The sequence below is a fragment of the Mastomys coucha genome, unplaced genomic scaffold, assembly GCF_008632895.1.
Source record: "Mastomys coucha isolate ucsf_1 unplaced genomic scaffold, UCSF_Mcou_1 pScaffold20, whole genome shotgun sequence".
Taxonomy (NCBI): domain Eukaryota; kingdom Metazoa; phylum Chordata; class Mammalia; order Rodentia; family Muridae; genus Mastomys; species Mastomys coucha.
In genome coordinates, this window is record NW_022196903.1 from 113006412 (window position 1) to 113026545 (window position 20134).

The 20134-nt window shown below is 39.1% G+C and overlaps 1 protein-coding gene across 5 annotated transcripts in view; it reads right to left on the reverse strand.

The window, feature by feature from the left end:
- The window catches only part of Erc1 (ELKS/RAB6-interacting/CAST family member 1), a 301008-nt gene that overhangs the window by 273884 nt on the left and 6990 nt on the right, over nt 1-20134 (reverse strand). The window lies entirely within an intron of this gene.

Here is a 20134-nt window from a genome sequence, read left to right on the forward strand (position 1 = left end):
GAGAGAGAGAGGAGGGAGAGAGACAGAGAGAGAGAGAGAGAAAGAGAGAGAGAGAGAGAAGAGGGAGAGGGATGAGAAGAAATGTAGCTCTGGGTTCAAGCCCCAGCACTACGTGAATGGACGCTGCAGCACACACATGCCAAGGTAAAGGCCATCTTCATCTACAGCTGAGTTTCCATACAAAAGACCCTGATCAAAAACTAAGTCCTATTAACAGCAACAAACCTGTAAAAATACCTTAAAGCTAACAAAATGTTCAAGTATTTAAAATTCTACTAGAAGACATAAAATAATACCCCAATAATAATTTTTAAAAAGTTAAAATTTACCCATACTATGAAGGTATCAGCTCTTCTCCCAGTTCATTAACAAAATCCCAGTAGATTTTCGTGTAATTCAAAAATGCTGATTCTAAAATTCAAATGGAGGACTAAAAGTACAATAGCCAACTCCAGAGGAATCAGATAGCTCTGGCCTCTATGGCACTTGCATTCATGTGCATATAGCCCATAACACATACACATAATTAAAATAATAAAAATAAATCTTAAAAAAAATTGAATGTGCTCTTAGCCGCTGAGCCATCTCTCTAGCCCTTCCTCCCTTTTTAAAAACTAACTTGGCAGGAAAACCTCTCCTTGACATAAGGTTGCCTAGTGCTTTTATGTGTAACACCGAGCATACATATCATGTATTTCATCAATAAGACTAAAGGCTTGGTTTGGAATATTTGTAAAGCTCATGTTGGCCTTGAACTTGAGAACCTCATTCTTATCTTCCCCAGGGCTTGGGATTACAAGCAGATACAACCATGTCTGTCTGGTTTGTTTGTTCTCTTTATTTTATTTCATCTTATTTTTTTGAAACATGGTCTTACTATGTAGCCCAAGCTGGCCTCAAATTCTGGATCCTTCTTCCTCAAACTCCCTGTAGCTAAGATTATAAACATGTCGTATGTCTGCCTTTAGAACAAAGTCAGTAGTTCTTTATGAGAATATGGTGATCTGATGTGACTTTGTTTCCCAGAATTTTACTTAGAACATTATTGGGCATTGTACAGTATCCAATGATCATCAGTTATTTTTTTTATTTTACTGATGAAATACATGGTATGTATGCTACTGCCACCAGAACTTGATGGCAAGCTCTGATTTCTGCGGACACTACACACATTGGTCACAGGACGTGAAGAGCTGCTGAAGACTAAGAGGCTCCCTCTCTGATGCCCGCTTCTGTAGCTAGACAGGCTACTGGAGAGAAAATCAAGTCACCAACAATATTCCCAAGCTGGGAACAGCAATAAAGGGGCTGGTATTGATGTCATGGAAGTAACCAATCACTTTCTGGTTGGATTTAAGGACTGTTCCACAGGAAGAAACACATGTGTGGTATTGCAAATCTAGCCAATTAACCCATGGTTGGGGAGCTCATAGACCCCAGAGGGGAAACTACTATGATTATTTGGTAAACAGACATAATACCACACTGCCCTCCAAATTTTATCTCTGCATCTGTACAATATTGCCACTCTTGGTTTCTTTGTGCACTGAATGATGTTTAACACAGAAACTCACTACTGGTGAGAAAAGTACAGAGAATTAGTGGCTGTGGAGTTCTCAGCCTGGATGGGACATACTGTATATCCTGCCCTTTCCGAGGCTCAGGGATCATCAAGGAAAAGAATTCAGAGATGTTGTAAGAACCAGAGGTCAGGGAAAACCCAGAGCAAAGACTGTCTTCTCCTGAGAGGACCACTTCACTTATGAACTCACAGAAGCTGTGGTTACCTGCAGGAGATCAAGCCAGTCAACAGTCTAGCACTGAGTGAAGGGGGTTAAAATCCTACACACACTAAGAGCTATGAACAGCTGATAGTCTCTGAGGTAGGGAGAGTCAGTTTTCTTTCGGAATATGGTCTCCTTTAGTTAACCATGTTCTGGTGGGTGGTTCAATACCCAGAAGAATATGAACAGCACAAACTAGTCAATGGGTAACTGAACAACAACAACCAACAAAAAAGACACAAAGTTGGAAGGATACCAAAGTAGGGGTGGACTGGCTCTCAAAAATCCTTAACTGGAATTACTTATACAAAAGACTTTGCATATAGACTATGCACATTTACCATTATATATACTCTAAGTTTTTTCTAGAACACTAATAATACCTACCTCAGTGTAAGCAATATATAGATAATTCTGGTGCTTAAAGTGGGTCATCTGGGTAGTGGTGTATGCCTTTAATCGCAGCACTTGGGAGGCAGAGGCAGGTAGATCTCTGAGTTTGAGGCCAATCTGGTCTACAGAGCAAGTTCCAGGACAGCCAGGGCTATACAAAGAAACTCTGACTTGAAAAACAAACAAACAGGGGCTAGAGAGATGGCTCAGCCATTAAGAGCACTGACTGCTCTTCCAAAGGTCCTGAGTTCAAATCCCAGCAACCACATGGTGGCTAACAACCATCCATAGTGAGATCTGATTCTGGTGTGTCTGAAGACAGCTACAGTGTACTTACATTTATTATGTACTTACATAATAAATAAATAAATCTTTAAAAAAAAAAAGAAAAACAGACAAAAAGTGGTTAAACAAGAACAGTTTGTACATGTTCAATACATATACATTTTTCTGAATACTTTTTAGCATTGATTGGTTTGATATAAATACAGAACCAAAAATACACTATTTTCTACCTTCTCTTTGCCTATTCTGGACATGTCATATACATGGAAAAAAAGGTGACCTTTTAGGTGAAAGGTTAAGGTAGAACAGCAAAGGGTGTTAAACTCTTTGCTAAGTTGTTTCATAACACTCCAAATTCCACTTTGCATATTTATTACCTAATCTCAATGAGTTCTCAAAATAGAACAACAAAATTGAAGTCAAGCCTGGCCACCATCATGCCAACACAAAGCTTGGAGATCATAAAAACACAAAATGTCCACACTGGCCCCACATCGCAGATACACTTACTCTCCTGCTTGGAATCCTGGCGTGTATCTAGATGTCTACAAGTACCTCTGCACACAGTGACTGCATAGACCTTTCATTCTCACTCTGCACACAGTGACTGCATAGACCCTTTCATTCTCACTCTTCCTACAAAGGCTGAAGCACACCACGGAACTAGAAAATGACATATTATAGTAACCTATCTTAAATTAATTAGGATAGAACAGGCTCACATAAATGTGCTACAAGACATTTACAGGAAGATGCAAAAGATGTGATTACTACCATTAGCTATTTAAAGCACTGCTAGTAAAATTCTGGCCTAAATCTCAAAATCTCTAGACTAACCTGCTGTGCTAGGTTATACTCATCTATAATAATCACTTACTATCTGAAAATGAGTTAAGTATTTTAAATTTTAAATTATATTTCAAATTTTTTTGAAAGACTGTTTTCTCAAAAAGTTACAAAATTTCTAGGGTCAAGAAATATTCATTTTGAGCTCTCTGAAAAAATATTTAAAAAATCATACTGAAGTACAATGTAGCAGAATCACAATTTGAAATGAGCTACCATTTGAAAATGAAGTTTCAACTTTTAATTTTTTTTTTTATATAGTAGTGGAGACTGAGCCCAGGGCTTTGCACAAGGTAAGAAGGGTTACCACTGAGCTATATTTCCAACTCAGAAGTTTTTCTTTGTGCTCTGAGACAGGATGTCAGGTACCCTAGTCTGGCTTCCACCTGTCATGCAGCTGAGGACAGCCTTACAGTCCTCCTCTTCCATGTCCGGAGTGCTGGGAACACAAGCATGTAGCATGCCCAACATCTACAAGGTTCACTTTTTAAAACATTCTGCATGTTTCATAGATTCTAAGGTAGATGTACAATGATGTCCATTACTGCATCATTTGTACCAATAAGAATGTAAATTTTCAGCAAGAGATTAGTTTAAGTAAATTATATTATCTCCAGACTCTAAATATGCTTATCTTCACCTGACATATCAAGACAACCACAGTATATTGCTGTAAAACAGAAAAGTAAGTTGTAAAAGAATACATATAATACAATCAGTAGTACACAAAATGATACAACACGCATATGTTCACATACACACAGGAATAATTCCAACCCATAGGTGTCACAAGCAGCCAAGGCTAGCTAAAATAAAAGGCTCATGAAAAACCATAACTTATTTAAAACATTATGAGAATTTTTGTGATTTTTTTGCATGTATGTAATTTGCATTATATGGATGCATGTTGTGTATGCATGTATTTGTTAGAGGCCATAGGCTAATGTAAGTTATCTTCCTTGGTTACTCTCTACCTTATACGTTGGGGAATGGTTTTGTGCACTGTGTATTCAGATGCTGATTTCTAGGCCCAGACATCTGGTTGCAGTCTAGATGATAGCATGATCAAGCATCTCCAGTCTCTGTTATACAAAAATTGTTTTCCATCACCTCTGATTGCTAATCAGCCAGTTAGCTGGGCAGAAGAGATAGGCAGGATTTCCAGTCCTAGTCAGGGAGTCCCAAAGGAGATCAGAGAGAAAGAGAGAGAGAAGTAGAGAAGGACCAGGAGGAGAAGAACGTGTGGGGAACCCATGTGGAAGAACCAGGAAGATTCACCATGAGATCATGAGGAGAAAGCTGCCATGAAGACACACATGGGCCAGAGCAAACCAGGGCAAGAGCAGATGGCAAGGAGACTTGGCTGGGCAGTAGCAGTCTACTCAGGTTAGAGTAGATCAGAATCTGCCCAGCTATTAGTGCTTGCAGTTTGTTAATAAAAAACACCAGGTCCCTATGCTTTTATTCAGGAGCTAAAGCAGGAACAGAAACACCCTGTACTCCATCAGATACAAGGCAGGGCAAAGAACTCCTCCCAGCCCGTAGAATTACATTTACACTTCCACACTGAGGCAGGATCTCTCACTTGAACGCAGAGTTCTCTAATTTGGCTAATTTAGGTAAGCAGACTGTCTAAAGATTGTCTGCCTCTGTCTCCAGAGTTCTGGGATTATAGACAATTGGATACTAAGAATTCAAACTCTAATTCTCATATTTACATAACAAGCACTCACACCTCCAAAACCATTTTGCTAGTCCCTTCGAAAGTTTTGTAATTTGACTGTGTAGTTTTTAAGTGTGAACTTTAAAAGATGCCGTTGCATAGCTATATCAAAAGTGTAACAAAAAACCTAGGCCAGTGAAGTCACCTCATCAAGTAAAGGTGCTTTCCACCAAACCCAACAATTTGAGTTCAATCCCAGGGATATGGTGGAAGGAGAAAAATGACCCCTACAAGCTGTCTAATAGCTACACACAAAATTTAAATAATGTATTGCTAGAAAAAGAGCATCAGACTGAGGCAGGAGAACTGAGTGTTCAAGGTTGTCTAACAAAAAGAAAAGGCATATATTATTTTTGTATTTTTAAAAAACATGTTTATAAACTAAAACATTAAATAAGGACCATTCAGCACTAATTTTCATAGTAACCAATGACCAATGACAGAGGTCTGGACACAGATTGCTAATATTCTTATGAACAGTAGGCCTAAAAAAACAAAAATAGAAATTTACACATTAAAGAAAGCACTCATCTCTGTTACACCTCCCACTTGCAACTTAGTAAAACTAGATTTGTTTAAACCATGTGTGCCTGACCCACCTTACCCTGACTTATGTGTGCCTGACCCACCTTACCCTGACTTATACAACCTTACCCAGACTGTAGACTAGAAATTAGAGATCACTGGCTACAGCAGCTCCAACAAAAGGGCATAGTAATATGAAAGAGAGTCTCTGATAGGAACAGCAAAATATGAAATTAAAGGTGCAATCATAATATTTGTCACTGTTATTATTTCTCCCTTTTATAGAGGGGTTAGTAACTCAGTTACAAATCAGGTAGATTACAGGTTTCAATAATTCTTATCAATTTAATCAAGTTAATGCTAAGTTCTATCAACACTCTCACCATGACAAACACCTTGTCAAACAGATACTTAGTAGTAAACAATGTTGCTAATCAGAGCCCTCTTTCATATCAACAATCTGCCACTCAGCTCAAGGAAGGCCAGCTCTGGGCTAGGGAGCCTTCCCTTGAGTCTAAGCCTCATTTACACTGATCTTTTAGAATGCTAAAATATTCAACTGTAACTTTAATTATCTTACATTTTATACCAAATCTCAACCTAAATTAAAAAAAAAAAAATCACGAGCATGGTATAGTGCAATATGGGCACGTTGACCCAACTACTTCGGAGATGGAGCCAGGAGAATCAAGTTAGACAAGAGCAGCAGGAAAGGCTTAATGGTAAGACCTGCTCTATTAAAAAATAATGAAATTTAAAACCAGAAGTACCTGTTCACAATTTCTAATCCATAAACCCAAATTCCAAAATCTCACAAAATACAAAACATTTGAAACTAATCTGGTGGCCTAAGCAGGCTTGTACCAAAATGGAAATAGCAACATGTGAGATGAACTAACGAAGCCACAGCCCTGAATCCTGCTTTACAATCACACAGGAGCTAGAGACAGCGCGGCAGTTATGAGCTCATACTGTTCCTTCAGAGGACCACAGTACAACTCCCAGCACCTACATATGCAGCTCAAAACCACCTGTAACTCCATAATCATGAAAGGCAAATCCCCACCCAGCATAGTGGCACACACACACACACACAAAATAAACAAATAATAAATAAATAAATAAATAAATAAATAAATAAATAAATGAAACCTTTTTTTAAGTAGAGAAACATTAAGGAAAACACCTGAAGGGATGTAAATAAAACCATTTAAATACTTAAGAAATTCTTTAATAAACAGGAATTTTAACTTCCACGTAATTAACCACACAAGTTAAAACTAAGTACATTTGATCTCAACAGATATGAAAACCATCCATTTATTAATTATTAATGATGAGATTTTTAGGATAAAGAGAAACTTTTTAAATAAAAGGTATACAGTAAAGCAGCCAAAACAAGCATGTGTAGAGAAATAACTCTGAAGATGCTCTGAAAGCTATAGCTTGTATCTTAAGATTCCCAAGGCGGGATAGGAGGCCTAAAAAGAACTGCTCCCAGGGTAGGGCACGGAGGCATGCCTGGAATCCCAGCATACAGGAGCATGGGTCAGGGGCATCACCACCTTGAGGCCAGCCCAGACTAAATAGAAAGACCTTGTCAGGAAAACCAACAGCCAGCCAGTTATCGCCTACAGCTTTCCTACAGCTTTTCTCTGGCCCTGTGGAAGCTAACATCACACAGTTGTCACAGCCTCCTGCAGTCTAATGAGGCATTACAACCACCAAGAAGAGTAGGACATGACCGTACATACTGAAACCAGCTTCGACAGATCAGGGTGGACTGGAGTCAGCAGAACTCTCTCACACACACACACACACACACACACACACACTCACACACACTCACACACACACATACACAGAGGCATCTTCTTGATACTTCAAACAGGCTCTTCTCAACCTTATTTTAGGAGAAGAAATACACACACTTGGACAAAGCAAGGCTCCAACAACTATTTTTTTCTCCCATAGCTTATCTCCCCCAGTGAAATCTCTCAAGCAGTATAAAAATTGCAATGTAGTTACACCCTACTTCTCTTCAAGTGAACCATTACAATGAGCACAAGGAAAAAAACAGCATGTTCTGCAATACATTTACATGACTATATATTTATATATTATAGGTAGAAAACAAATTATTCCCAAGAACCCACATACATTCATGTCTAAGCAACTTGTTATAGGTTAACAAAGTGTAAGCAAGCAAGGTATTTCCCTCAGCCAGTTTCTCATATTGGCAGGCTGCAATTTGTGGTTACAAAGAAAGGATCAATCATTTTATTATTTATCTTTAAAAAAATCATATAAAAAAATTCTTTAAAAAAAGATGACTAGGGCTGGAGAGATGGCTCAGCGGTTAAGAGCACTGACTGCTCTTCTGAAGGTCCTGAGTTCAAATCCCAGCAACCACATGGTGGCTCACAACCATCTGTGATGAGATCTGATGCCCTCTTCTGGAGTGTCTGAAGACAGCTACAGTATACTTACATATAATAAATTAATTAATTAAAAAGAAAGATGACTAATCTAACCTTTTATATAAAAACAATCAGTCATTTCTACTTTAATCTTCAGGCTGCACATCTACTCATTAACAATTTTTTATTAAATCAAATCAGGAAGTTGAGGGCAAAAATGGTGAGAAGAAATTAATTATCATCTTGAGCACCAACTCAGCTTTAGCAAGAAAAGCACATCAGCTAGTACTAGTCCGGCTGCCACTGTTCTTGTTCCCTAGCCTCAAAAAATCCCTCACTCAATTATCAAAAGTATGCCCTTCTGAACTTTAAATTGTTCCCCAAGATTTTGTAAGTCAAAGCCACTAACAAAAACATCTTAACCTAACTAAACTGACAATCTAGATCTCTAAATTCTTTGTAAGTGTGGTGATTGTTACTAATAATCTTCATCTCTAAATTCAGAGGGTGATACTGGCTCATTATTCTGCTCCAGCAGCAAAGCTTGAAAAAGATCAATCATGTTACTGTTAGTGTAAGTGCCAATGACATTGCCCAGTGATTGGCTGGAAACTCCCTAAGAGTTTTTATACAACTCACAGATCTATGAGGGATGTTATGACCTCAAAGGCAAACAGAGCAAACTCCACAACAGCATGTAGTACTAAGGATATGTAATCCTCAGGGCTCTGTGTCTCTGAGACACACCCACCGTGATTATTCTAACCAGTGGGCGACCCTCCTGAGTTCTGAAAGCTGTTGGCTGTTCCTCTCACAGGCACACACTTTACTCCCAGCATTTAGAAGGTGGAGACAGTAGGATCAGGAATTAAAAGTCAGATTGTTCTATATGAGACCCTGTCTCCAAGGGGAAAAAATCCCCTTAAGCAGCAACCTAGACTAGATTCTTACCAATAGACCGTCCCCAAGCTGACAATTAAACACTTGTGTTTCTGTTACCCTTGGACAATTAGTACAAAGACCAGAGCACCAGAAGTTTGGCTTATTCTTCTGTTAAGTGATAAACTATTAGATCAAAAAGGGCTCATCTTACCAGGTCTAGGCTTGGCCATGCCTTATGTGTGTATTATGCTTGATATTATAATACTTAACAGAGGGAAGCCAAAAAGTTCTCTCTGAGAAGTAAATGACAAGGATATCGCTCATCACCATTCTATGCAACCAGTGCTTAGAAATCCTAGCCAGAGAAGGGGGAAAGGGTACCTGCACTGCAAAGAAAAAACAGTAACAATTTATACACTAAACAACATGAAAACCAAAGAAAATTTGCAGGTTAAGTTATTAGGCTAAGCTAAAACTTAGAAAAATACAGCCTATCCTGAAAATTCAAATTCAAATTTCCCTCCATATAGCAACAATAAACAGTAAATAAACTTTATTTCAAAATTCTCTTGACAACCAGACTTACCGCTTTATTCCCAGCACTAGAAGCTAGGGCATGGTAACTGCCATGGAATCAAGATCACTACAAACTGAAATCAGCTTGGACTACAAAGTGGGACCCCATCTTCAAGAGTTAAATAATTAGCCCAGGCATAATAGCACACTCCTTTAATTTTAGCACTCAAGACACAGATTGGAACTCTGTGAGTTCCAAGATAGTCAGGACTAAATAGTGGGGCACGAGGGGTTAAGTTTATTACTTTTACTTAACGAATAAATAAAAGCCAAGAACCATGGCATATGCTTGTAGGCCCAGCTATTTGGAAGGCTAGAACAAGAAGCTGAGGTGGTTGAGTAACTTAAGCCTGGGAGTTACGGCCTGAACAACACTATGAGATCATGTCTTGTTAAAAATAATAGTAATAAGCCGGGCAGTGGTGGCACATGCCTTTAATCCCAGCACTTGGGAGGCAGAGGCAGGCAGGCAGATTTCTGAGTTTGAGGCCAGCCTGGTCTACAGAGTGAGTTCCAGGACAGCTAGGGCTACACAGAGAAACCCTGTCTCAGAAAACCACCCCCCCCAAAAAAAAATAGTAATAATACAAAAACAAGTCTACTACAGTAGCATAAATAAAACAAAAGTTGTGTAAGAATACTACAAAAGAAAAGAACTACAAACTATGCAGCGCCTCACACCTGTAATCCCAGCATTCGGGGCAGCCGAGGTAAGACTGCCATAAATTTGAGGTTACCCTAGCAAGACAATGTTTCAAAAAGCAAACAAAAAACAAGTAAAGGACTTTTGGGATGGCTCATCACTTGCCGCAAAGCCTGATAACCTGAGTCTAATCCCTTGGATCCATGTGGTAGGAGACAACCCAGTATCACAAGTTATCTTCTGACCTCCACAAGCCCTCCATGTCTGTCTGTCTATCTGTCTGCCTCTCTACCTCTGTGTGTTTGTTTCTGTCTCTGTCTCTGTCTGTCTCTGTCTCTCTGTCTCTGTCTGTCTGTCTCTCTCTGTCTCTGTGTGTCTCTCTCTCTCTCTCTCTCTGTCTCTCTCTCTCTCTCTGTCTCTCTCTCTCTCTCTGGCACACACACACACACACAAATAAATAAATGTAACTTTAAAATAATCATCTAAGAAATGAAAAACAATGGAATCACGTTTAACAATTCAAGATTCCACACCATAAAGAAGTGATTTTACCCAACTTGTAAGTCTAACCAAATTCTAATTTAGGACCTCAACTTCCTTTTCTCTTTTGAGGGGGTTCATGTATATGCATGTACGTGAGTGCAGGCACAATCATGTCTTGATCCACATCTTTCAAAAGTCAGAGAACAACCTCAGGTGCCCGCTCACCTCTCACCTTATCTAAGACCTAATCAGTGGGATTTTGGTTTTTGTTTTGTGTTTTGGGAACATGGGTTCATATTTAAGCCTTGAGCTTGCTATTCAGCTGAGAATAACCTGGAACTTGATATTCCAGCCTCTACCCTGAGTTCTGCAATTCCAAACCTATACCATCATGTCCAATCAATAAAGTGAAGAGCATCTAACACAGGACCTCGAGCAAGCTAGGCAAACACTCTATACTGTGTAGCCACAGTCCTGCATGTTCACTTCACTATGCTACTCACTGAGCTACAGAGCATCAAGCATACTTGAGCTGTCTACCACACAGGCCCTTCTTTTTTGTTTTGTTCCTTTTAAGACGGGTTTCTCTACATAGCCTTGGCTGTCCTGGAACTCATTATGTAGACCAGGCTGGCTTTGAACTCATAGAGATCCACCCACTTCTACCTCTAGGATTAAATACAGCTCAATACATTTCTTTCTTTCTTTCTCTCTTTCTTTCTTTCTTTCTTTCTTTCTTTCTTTCTTTCTTTCTTTCTTTCTTTCTTTCTTTAATTTTATTTTATTTTGAGACAAGGTTTCTGTTTGGACCTGGCTGTCCTAGAACTCACCCTGTAGACCAGGCTGGCCTTGAACTCAGAGAACTACCTACCTCTTCCTGCCAAATGCTAGGATTAAAGGTATGCCCCACCATGCCCGACCCTCACACAGTTCTTAAATCTGACAAACTGATTCCAATTTTAAAATGAAAATTCACCAGGCCCACAGCCAAACAACATTTTAAAAAGTTCTATTAAGCCATAAGTCAAACACCATTTTGTAGTATATGTTGATGAGTTTTAATAAGTTTGTATAATTATACAACCGTCACAACATTTAAATCACTTCAACTAACACAAAAAAAGTTGTCTATGCCAAGCATGGTGGCACCCACCTATAAACCCAGCACTCAGGAGGCTAACGCAAGAGGCCAGCCTGGGCTCCTATATTCACTTTCAGTTAATCCTCAATCCTATGCCTTGATCCACAACTGATTTGAGAGACTTTCCTGTAAACTTCTCATAAATAAAATTATAAGCCTGTTATTTCTTCATTTGGCATAACATTTTGAGGCTATTTATGTGAAATTTATTAGTAGTTTGTTCCTTTTTATTGTTCATCAACTTACCTGCTCCCAAATTTTGCTGTTGTAATTAAATCTGCTGTGAACACCCACATACAAATCAGAGGACATGTTTTCATTTCCTCTTTTGTAGACACCTAATTACAAAAGCTAAGGGCATATAGTAAATATGTTTGACTTATTTTCATAATATCTGTAACATTTAATCGTGAAGGTCGGCCATGCACAGTAATGCCAGCTCCTCACATCCTCACCTGCAGTACCCCATTCTTTTCATTTGAGCTCTTCTCCAAGGGTGTGGGTGGTTATCTCACAGTGGTGTCTCTGATCTAATGACTAATGGTGGAATGGTGGGCATATCTTTGCCAGGTGCTTATTACCATGGCAGTGAAGGCTCTATTCAAATCTTTTGTTCATATTTTCTTGGCTTGTTTATCTTATTAGTAAGAGTTCCTCATATGTTTAAATGCCTGGGAGCTTGTATTTAGATGGAAAGATGGCTCAAAAATTTAGAGTGCTTACTGTTCTGTACGAGGGCCAGAGTTCAGACCTTACCACCCACATCAGGCTGCTCACAAACACCTGGAACTCCAGCTCCAAAGGATCTGATCCCTGCTCGTCTCTGTGAGTACTCACACAAACACATACACAAATAAAATAAAATCTTTAAAAATAAGAATAATGTTCTAAATAAAAGTCCTTTATCAACTACATGATTGCAAGTATTTTTCTCCAATTTGTCATTTGTTTTGTTTTTTTTTAATTGTTAGTGACTACATTTGAAGAGTAAAACTTTCAACTTGTTTGTTTGGTTTTTTTTTTTGTTTTGTTTTGGGGAGGGTTTTGTTCAGGGTCTTTCTACATAGTTCTATATGTCCTGGAACTCACTATGTAGATCAGATTGGTCTCAAAATTATAGAGATTCACTTGCCTCTGCCCCACCTTGTTACCTAACCTACCGATCCCTGTTCCTGTGCCTCTAGTGCTGAGATTAAAGGCATGTACCACCACACCTGGCCAAAAATTTAATTTTTATAAACATCAGATTGTCTTATTTATAAGTTATGCTTTTAATCTTGTATCTAGAAAACCCTAGCTGGGCATGATGCGCCTGGAGTTCCACTGACTCGAAAAGCTGGAGGGAGGGCCACTTAGGCCTCGTAGCTTAACATCATCCTGGAAAACGTAACTATAGACCCAAGAATCCATCCCAAAACAAAATCCTGGAAGGAAAAACGCAGCAGCCAGGAGCAGAAGCAGCAAGTGAGGGAGCAGGACAACTGAGGCTAACAATGACACACATCTGTAAGTGTAATGACACTTAATATTCTGTATGCTGGCCTAAAACACTAACTTAAAAACTTCTCTCCTCAGAACTGAGGTGAAATGTGAGGTTTTTCTTTGTCTTGCATATAGTGATAATCAATTTTTCTATTACTTTCCCCCATTGAATACTTTATCACCTCTGTCAAGACTAATCAGCTGGGCGTGGTGGCACACACTTTTGATTGCAGTGGTTCAGAAGGCAGACAGGCCACCTACACAGAGTTCCAAGAGCCTCCTATCTCAAAAAACAAACAAAACTTAATTGACCAAAATGTAATCAGCATCCAAAAGAGACATCTGTGCACCCATGTCTATTGCTGCAGTATTTATAATATAAAGATATAGAATCAGTTTAGATGTTCATCAATAGATGAAAAGAAATATATATGTATTAGTCAACGTAAAGAATGAAATTATGAGCCGGGCGGTGGTGGCGCACACCTTTAATCCCAGCACATGGGAGGCAGGGGCACTCAGAGGCAGATTTCTGAGTTTGAGGCCAGCCTGGGCTACAGAGTGAGTTCCAGGACAGCCAGAGCGATCCAGAAAAACCCTGTTTCAAAAAACAAACAAAAAAAAAACCAACAACAACAACAACAAAAACAAGAATAAAATTATATTATTTGCAGTAAAACAGATAGAACTATGTCCTAGCTTCTCTGTTGCTGTGATAAACACAGACCAAAAGCAACTTGGGAAGGGAAGGGCTAATTTGCCTTACACATTACAGTCCATCTCTGAGGGAAAACAAAACAGGAACTCAATAGAATCCTGGAGACAAGAACTGAAGCAGAAAGTGTGGAGGAGTGCTGCTTTATGGCTTACTTCTGGCTAGCTCGGACTGTATTCTAAGCACCTAGCACCTGCTACTCAGGAGTGGCCCCACCCACAGTGAGAGGGCTGTACTCTCTCCCACATCAATCATTAGTCAAGAAAATGCTCTGCCCCTGTGAAGGTTCTATGCCCCAGTGTAGGGGAATGCCAGGGCCAGTAAGCAGGAGGGGGTCGGGTGGTGAGCAGGGGGAGGGAGGAGGGAACAGGGTTTTAGTTTTTGTTTTTTTATTTTATTTTATTTATTTTTTCCTTTTTTTTTTTTGGAGGGGAACCTGGGAAAGGAGATATTGTAAATAAAGAAAACATCTAATAAAAAAAAAAAAGATGCTTTCTTTAAAAAAAAAAAAAATTCCTCTGCAGGCCAGTATAATGGAAGCATCTTCTCAGCTGAGGCTCTCTTCCCACATGACCCTAGCTGTGTCAAGGTGTGGAAGAAGTAACTGGCACAAGGACTGGATGATACATTGTTATAGAAATAAACGCTACAGAAGGGGAGAAAAGTATCATATGTTTTCTTTCGTATGTAGGAACTAGAGTGGGGGTTGGAGAGATGGCTCAGCACTGACTGCTCTCCCGAAGGTCCTGAGTTCAAATCCCAGCAACCACACGGTGGCTCACAACCATCTGTAATGGGATCTGATGCCTCTTTTGAAGACAGCTACAGTATACTTACATATTATAAATAAATGAATCTTTAAGAAAAAGAAAAGAAACTGAAGGGGGAAGTATGGTATACTTATACAACAGAATACTATTCAGCAATGAAAGTGAACAAACCTCTGCAACTCAGAATCAAAAAATCTCTCAAAATGTCATATCGATTCCAGTATAAAAAGATATGGGATATATATAATCCCATATAGATGAAGTTGAAAAGTAGAAAAAAATAAACCTAGAAAAGACTATACAGTAGGCCCCTTAACACGCAGTTCCACTGTCTGTGGTTTCAGGTACCAAACAGTAAGCTAAATATGATAATATTAAGTGGGAAATTAAACCATATGTTATCTGAATAGCATCAAAATACCTCGTACCATCTACTTCACCTTTCCCAGGAATCTACTGAATTCATGCTGCCTCTGCTTCCTGTCCAGTAGCCTCTTGGTGGCTTTCTAGATACTCAGATCTACTCTCAAGATGCTGAGTCCAAGTATCCTTTCCAGAGTAGGCTAACACTGTATGTCTCAATACCTATGTCATTCACCTCAATACATTTCATCCTATAAGCATTGTATCATTTCACACTATCACAAGAAGAGCTGAATACAAAGTCAAAACTGTGGTGCAGGCCTGAAATTGAAATACTCAGGAGACTGAGACAGGAGGATCACAAGCTCCAGACCAGCCTAGACAACCTGGAGAACTTCTCTCAAAAATGGGAATGGGAGTGGGGGAATAGCTAGCTGTGGCGGTGCATGCCTTTAATCCCAGCTCTCATAAGGAGACTACATAGTCTACGAAGTCAGTTCTACATAGTGAGTGTCAGGCTACAAAGGCTACAGTGAGACCATGTCTAGCTAGCTGGATGGATGGATGGACAGATAGATGGATAGATAAATGGATAGGTGGGTGGGAGGGAGGGAGGAGAGTAGGAATACAGTTCTATAAGGTAGGTAGGTTGATTAGTTGTCCTCAAACTTATTATATAGTCCAATGTACTTTCTAACTCCTGTCTCAGCTTCCTAAATGCTGGGCTGACAGATGGGATTTTCTCACTACAGAAGAGGCAGCCTACAGTATGAGTCCCATATAAGTCAGGACAGTGGCTATGTCCGATAAAATAGGAGTGGACTAGATTGTGATGAGTACAGAAAGCTTCTAAAATGGTGACAATGACCTAATATTTGATCTAGAAGATAAGTGTTCCACACTTTGTTAATTACACATTTGTTTTAGATATTTTTCTAAATATCTATATTTAGATAGATATAATATTTGATCTATAGTATATAATATATAAGCATGTATGATATAGTATATATCATATTTTATATAATTTATATTATGTATTATATATATAATAAAAATATCTTTGTGTGTTTGCATGTATACATGTGGGTACAGCTGTGTATTTATGTGAGTGCATGTGTGTGTGCATGCATCTAGACCAGGGGTCACTTTTAGGTATCATTCCTCAGGAGCCTTATAATTTGAGACAAATCTTTCATTTGGCCTGGAGCTGACAAATTAGGCTGAGATGACTGGACAGCTAGTCCCAGGGATTGGTCACCATGCTTGCTTTTTCACATGGGCTCTAGTGCTACAGCGAGGTGTTCGTACTTGTGTTCCCTACTGAACTACTTCTCTACTTTGTATTTTTCTACTCTAATGGGTAAATTATATTACACATTACAATGAAATTTAAAGTCTAAATTCTAAAATAAAAGTCTAAAGTCTTTTATTTTCCAAAATGGCCTCACGATAATATCACAAATGTTAAGCCTAAGGCATTTCCCACAGAATACTGGTTAATTCTGAATGACAGGGCTTTCAGTTAAACAATAACAATGGGGAAAGTTAAGGTAATATATTCAGAGAATGGTAAGGTGAAACTGTTTACTCATATATTGTATACCACAATAAAGCTAGGAAAAATGCAGGTGATTAATTTTATTTGTTGGTGAACCACTAACAATGATAGTTTAATGACTACCAAATCATTTTGGAGACACACACTTAAAATATAATCCCAATACAGTGCTGAGCCAAGAGGACTACAAGTTCAAGGCTTGCCCAGGCTACATAGTGAGGCTCAATCTCAGAAAAAGAAATAAAATTAAACAGTTATCCTTCTAAAATATACTTGATAATGTGTCCTACTTAAAAGTTCATAGCTTCCCTTGAGGGGAGGGGCGCACACCTTTAGTTCCAGCCCTTGGGAAGCTGAAGCAGGTGGATCTCTTAGTTCCAGGCTAGCCTAGTCTACAGACTGAGTTACAGGACAGTCAAGCCTCCACAGGAAAACTGTGTCTCCAAAAACAAGCAACCAAACAAAGTGCTCATACTTTCAATAGGTAGAAGCAAAGGCTAAGGAATCTTACTTAGCACTCATTCAAAGCTTGCAACCCAGGAGGGAATGCATTAAATAACTCTTAAAAAATTTCACACCAACACTGAACGCTACCACAGTGATAAAAAAAAAAAATCAATAAGGAATAGTAAACTAAGAAGTAGAAAAGAGGTAGAAACCACATATATTTCTGGATTGGTGTCCTAAGACACCCCAGAGAAGAGCAGACATCATGCTTTCAGATTGGAATGCACTAAGTCTAAGGAGCTTCTAAGTAGAAATAGTGAGCAACAAGTTAAGTACACTGGTCCTCACACTCAGGATAGAGGGATCCCTAAGGATGAGAATACATCCTCACCATAAGATAAAACAGAGGGAGAGATAAAATGGCCTGGAGAAACTCAACCACTTAATGAGTAGGAAGAAAAGAATTCAAAAGGTGATTAAAAGCAGAGATGAGAAAGTGAGCAAGAAACACAGGAGCACCCTCTGAAAATCCTTAAGAGAGAGATTTACCAAATGCCAGGATCATGGCACCCACCTGTAACCCCAGCACTTGGAAAGGCTGATACAAGATGACTGATGTGAATTTGAGGCCAGCCTGAGCTACATAGTGAGTTCAAAACCATCCTGAAAGACACATCAAAACCTTGTCTCAAAAAAAAAAAAAAAAAAAGAGTGGAGCAGGAGCAGGAGCAGGGCAGGGCAGGGCAGAGCAGAGCAGAGCAACTGTGGGGCTGGAGAGATGGCTCAGTGGTTAAGAGCACCGACTGCTCTTCAAGAGGTTCTGAGTTCAATTCCCAGCAACCACACAGTGGCTCATAACCATCTGTAATGGGATCAGATGACTTCTGGTGTGTCTGAAGACAGCTATAGTGCACTTACATACATAAAATAAATAAATAAATCTTAAAAAAAGAAAAAAGAAAAAGAAAGAGTAACTGTGAAGTGTGCTGGGGCAGGCAGTTTCCAACAGGTATCTTTTCTACCTCCAGGTAGTCATGGCATTATGAAATCCCATCCTGAGTTTGTTGTACCTAAACACAACCATCTAATATACAAAATAGAGCAAAAGTGAGCGCATATCACTTACAAGATTGAGTTACAAAACACTGTGGCTAGTATCTCCCCACTTCCCTCCCTCCAGAGCTCTTGATCCAAGGTACCAGGTGTCATTGTTGTAAGTGCCCACATAAACCCATGCAGCAATCCATATGGCAGCAAGCAGCCAACAAAAACCTCAAGCCTCCCACCAGCCATTCATGGGAGCCTGAAGCAGAAGCTCTCTCAGTGAAGCTCTAAGATCGCAGCCACCTCAGTCAACACCTCCACATCCTTACTGATAACCCTGAATCAGAGGTACAAACACAACCAGACTTCTGACACAGAAGCCAGCAAAGGAGAAATGTTTCTTATTTTAAATTTGGGGATCACTTATTATGTAGCCACAGACCACAGGTACAGCTGCTAAAGGATTAAATACAAGTTCAGAAAAACAGCCACTAGCTATATTCATGTGCTATTTCCAGTCTCAGTGAAATCATAAAAGATGACACAGAAGGAAAAGAAATCACAGGTGAAAAAAATGGAAGAATACAATAAATGTGGATGGCTCTTCTCAAGAAGTTTGGCTCTAAAGCTGGGGATAGTGGTTCCAGCCTAAAATCTCTAAATTTGGATAGAGTAGATAAGAGAGTGGATCAAGAGCTCAAAGTCATAGCAAATTTGAGGACAGACAGACTGGGCTTCATGAAATCCTGACTCAAAAATAAAATAATAACATAATAAAATAAAAATCAAACAATAATGAAGTTTGGCTGCAAAGCTGAAAGCAGCTTAGAACAATAAAATATGGAGTCGTGTAATTTCTCAAGAAGAGACTTTATAAGTTAAGAAATGGTAAGAATCAGAGAAACCCTGTCTTGAAAAACCAAAAAAAAAAAAGGTAAGAAGCCAATAGAGAAAATATACTTTATTGAGAAGTCTGCCGAAGTCTTCTTTCTGCCTTAACTGAAAACTGGCTTTCCAAGCAGGATACCTCTTGTCACACAGCCATGTTCCATCTCCCATGCCATACCCAATAATGAGAAATGGCCTCCGCCAGGCCATTATTCCTAAGCCCTCATGAAGACCCTCACTGTGCTTCTCATGCTGTTCAGTCAACATAGTCTTCTACTTCGCCCTCCGCACTGACTGCTGACAACCATCTCAGAATGCAGAGGCACCAACTTCATGATGGTTGCTATGCTCTACAACACCACTCCTGCTCCAGTGCTGCTCGGCTCACTACACACATGAATGGGTCCTTTAACGCCAGTTCTTGAAACTCTCCATCCTCAGTAAGCAACTCTATTTTCTGGCTTCAGCCATTCAATCACTTGTGAATTCATTTACTTGTACTATTATCCATTCATTCATCAAATATAGTAACTACCTATTATTTGCTGAGCAGAGAACACATGATAGTCACTGTCCGAATGAAATATAGGACTTTTTTTTTCATATTTTCCACAAAGACAGCATGAAAAGATGTAGCTGAAATCCAGTACACGATAACCACATTTCTTTTATTCATTAGTCAAGTAACCAGATCATTCTATAAAACTGGACTTGTCTGGCATGATTCAGTGAATCTCTGCAGAACCCTAAAGATCACTATTTCCCTTGAAAGGGTTCAAAACTATCAATTAAGAGAATCTACTCTAAAATAAAGCCAGAGTTCATCATTAGACCAGAAAAATGAAATATTTCTTAATGCAATTTTAAAATGACTAAATAGCATTTAATTACACAGAATTTTACTGGTAGGAATAACAAAAACTAGACATGGTAATGCATGCTTGAAATTCCAACCCTTTGTAGGTGGAAGTAGAAGGATTGTCACTTGGTCCAGTGTAGCAAAATTTTTCCCCAATTAATTTAAATATTAATACAAGGAGCCTGTGATCGGGCAGTGACAAGGAAAGTCAACAGAGATTTTTTTTTTTCTTTTTGGTTTTTTGAGACAAGGTTTCTCTGTGTAGCCCTAGCTGTCCTGGAACTCACTCTGTAGACCAGGCTGG